The sequence below is a fragment of the Patagioenas fasciata genome, chromosome 12 (assembly GCF_037038585.1).
Source record: "Patagioenas fasciata isolate bPatFas1 chromosome 12, bPatFas1.hap1, whole genome shotgun sequence".
In the NCBI taxonomy this organism is placed as follows: Eukaryota; Metazoa; Chordata; class Aves; order Columbiformes; family Columbidae; genus Patagioenas; species Patagioenas fasciata.
In genome coordinates, this window is record NC_092531.1 from 19,451,980 (window position 1) to 19,455,866 (window position 3,887).

Below are 3,887 nucleotides of genomic sequence, written 5' to 3' on the forward strand. Positions count from 1 at the left end.
CCAGCCTCCACAAACAATTCTTGCCACGTAGACAAGAGCGTGCAGGGTAATGGAAAATTACTGCGGGCTTTTTTCTTAAAGGGAGAGAACCTCGGCTGGCGGAGAAGGTTGGGTTCGCTTCCCGGCGCGCCCGAGTGATACTTGTTTCCTGCAAGAAAGGCCGCAGTGCGTCACTGGGGCGCTAATAAAGGCAGATATCATTTGCGTGGTATTTTAACTGACTGGGGTGGTAAAAAACGTAAAGCAGAGAGCGAAGCAGCAGCCGGGGTGGAGGGGGGGAAGCTGCCTTTCTAAAGCTGCTTTCAACACAGCCTCAAACATGGCGACCTTAGCGCAGGGCGGTTTAATATTAGCCGAAAGCCGATGCCAAAATAATCCTCTTCCACTTGGCAGGCGCAATGTTTTAACAACTGCCTGGCAAATATCTGCCTGCAAAGCTGGAGGAAGAAAAAAACACCTTTAAAGAAAAAGAAACTACTTTGCCAATTAGACTATTATCAGGGCAGCAGCAATTTTTAAAAATTATGGCCATGTTTACCTCCAGTTTCTAGTGTAAAAGAAACTTATTTCTTAAGACAGGACTTGTGCCCACCTAGCTTAAAATACCAAGCTAAAGAGCCACACAAATAGCTACAGTAACACTAAGCAGCCCGAGCCAGGTACTGCACTTCTGCCATGCAAAAATCAGAGATTTGCAGACTTACCAGTTGGGCAGGGCAGCATCTGCCTGATGGGCACAGGGATACAAGAGCTTCCCAGCCACAGAGCCATAACACTGCTGCACAAACAGCACTCTTTGCAGGGTCTAAAATTAGTTCTGTATCCATTACAAGTTTTATTTAATCTCCTGAAAGGAACAGATCACACTGCCTGTTCCTTGGGGCACATATTGGGAGCTGCATCCAGCCTGCAGCAAAGCAAAAAGTGCAGACTTGGTTCTCTTCCTGTATAACCTCTTTGCTCACTGCATGCAGCTGTGGCTCATGATGGCCTTGGTTTGGTTAAGAGCTGCAGCTGTGCTCTCTGACCTCTCCAGACCTGTCTGCAATTTAGGGTGTTGCTTGCCAGACCGGTTCTAGCTCAGCTCCTGCAGAAACGTGGCTTTTGCTCTTCTTCCTTTTCATGGTTTGATCCGTTTTCTCCTATTTGTTTTCTCAGATACGCACTGGTTAAAGTCTCAACCCAAATCTTTTCATTTTGTTGTAGGCAGCAAATGGAAATGAAGTCCTTGCACTGAGTTAGGGGACTTCTTTGTAACAGAACTGCCCCCCCCAAATATAGAAAACTTTGTTGGGAAGCTGCTTTCATTGCAAGCTCCACAGGGAAAGTCATTACATTTAATAGAGGTTGACCTCATTTTATAGTCATCTATATTAAAGCTTATAAGGAGGGAACATAATTAGAAGCATGGACTTTTCGACAAAGGTATACAGTACTTGTTGTTGCTACCTCCTTGTTAGCTAAGGATTCAGTTAACATGACTTGGAAAGAGTAACTTGAAACAGCTTTTGGCAGATAAGTGAACTCAAGTAAAATGCAAAGATCAGGTTTCCAAGAAGCCTTTTACAAGCTGTACAGAGAAATGAAACTAAACCCTTCAGCAGTACATGGGCCTTCCTACAGAGACTCCTGGGAAGGACTTGCAAACGTGCATTCCAGGTGAAAGCTGATCTGGGTCTGAGTTGGGGTTACAAGAAGACGTGTGAGGATGGAGAGGACCTGTGGCTGTGTGGGGACCTGCCCAGCTCGGCTGCAGGGAACTGATGGAATTTTCTCCTTCATTTCCAAGTCCATGGTCTGAGACAAAGGGTTTGAGCTCAGTAAACAGGCACAAGGGAGTGAATGCAAAGATGCCACAGCTTCGTTAGCTCTCTGGCTTTACTAATGCAACCTGGGTTTCCACACAGCGGGCTCTGTCATTGCAGGGGAATGAGTATACACAGCCCCTGGCCACCACTAAATAAATACATTTTCTAAAGCAACGCAGTGCCCTGGAGTAAGGTCAGGGACCTCTCTGAGCACAGCTGCATCAGGGCTTTTCACCTCAACGTGATTTGAGTTTAAAATATCTGTTCATAGCTTGCTTTTCAAGTAACACCTACACTTTTCCAAACTGTTGAAGTTCCACTTGAAATACATATTTTGAATTCATTTTCCCAGATCTTTTGGTACCCCCATTGCTTTCCTATCTCCTGAGCATCCCTTGTGTTTCCCATGCTCTGGGTCCTGCTGGCTAGGTGTTGCCTCCTTGCCTAAACACTGGTGCATGGCTAAGAGAAACTTTCATTATGCAAAAAGAACAATTTCTTGCTAAAAGCCCCAGGCTCCCTTAAATTTCCCTTTAGATTTTGCGGTTTGAACAAGCATTTCTGCTTCAGCGAGCCTCAGAACTTCCTGATTTCTGCCCACTTCTCCCCACCGCAAGCAACAACTGAGTTCAGCTTTGCTCAAAAACTCAGCTTTGGACTTGGTTTCTTGAAAAAAAAAAATCAAGATAAATGGTGGTGTCCCCAGCTGAAACACTTTCACATGGTGTTAAATAGCAACTTATTTTCGGTCCTGTCATCTCTCCGGGGTCTGCCCTGCACTGAGCAGAGCAGTTGCTGCCTACACCTGCAGCCGGTTTGCTTCACCGACCGCTCACCCTGCGGTTTGTGGCACAACGTGCATTTCAACGGGAGAAAAGAGAAAGGAAACTCCTCCAAGAACATGATCAGAGACTCCCTGAAGACCATGGGGACAGAGGTAGATAAGACACCTTTAGTCTTGCACCCTTGCACCTACGTCACCTCCACCCTCAGCAAGGCCAGAGCTATTCTGGCTCAGCCAGTTTTTCACGTCTCCTTCAGGTACCTCCTGTAACAGATAAAGAATGTTAATAAAACACACCCAACAATTCCCACCACACCTCAGGCAATTAACCCCGTCCAGTGGCAGCACTGGCTGGGGAAGCCTTGGGCAACATCCTAGGATTTCAATAAATCTAAGAGCAATTTTGCCACCAATTCATTGAGAAGAAATGTAGCCTTTCTGTGTTTATTTTTGGAGCAGTAAGTTATTTTAAAAGAGCTTTTCTGTTAGGCTTGGCCCCGTATAAGCTGCCAAGTCGGCTCCTCCAGCTCTGTGGCCATCGTTAGTAGGGCTGCGATAAAATGGTGTCAACACTTCCATTACAGCACCTTTCCCCTGCTCCAGCCTCATTATAAATGGGACATAAAATTCCAGTTCTGGTAGAAGCATTCAAGAGCCAGCATGGAAAACAGTCACCACCTTATCCCAATCCTTGCTAAAATTCATCTGTCTGGAGAGAAAAAGCGGGGATTTGAAATATATTTTATCCCTCCTACATCTAAATCCTGAATTTTAAAATCCAGCTGTATCACACTCAAATCACTCAAATTACTCCTGGGATTTTTTTTCTCCTTTGAACATGTCTGTGGTAAATGGAGAACTGATCCCTTCCCTCCTCCACCTCTTCTGCAAGCCAAACGCTTGATTACAAGTTGCCATTGTCAATCCTGCTAATGAAGGCCGCAGTTAATAGTCATTTTAATTGGGCACAAATCCACTGTGGCGTTGAATGGGAGAGAGGGATTTCCTTCTCACCACCCTCAGCCACATGCGGCCACCCAGGGTGCTGGGTCAGGGAACTAATTTAGTTGACAACTAACCAGAAGCTTCCAGCGAGCTCAGATCTGGCTGAACTCACCCATCATGCTGTCAACCAGACCCGTGAATTAATCCAGACTCAAACTCCGTCTTATTCCTTTCTTCTCTACTTTTCAGCTGCATCACTTCCCTGAGCACAAGGGCCAGCACACAGAGTGGGAACAGGGGACCGGGGCAGAGGAGTGGAAGATGCTCCTGCCAGCAGCACCAAGGGCTTG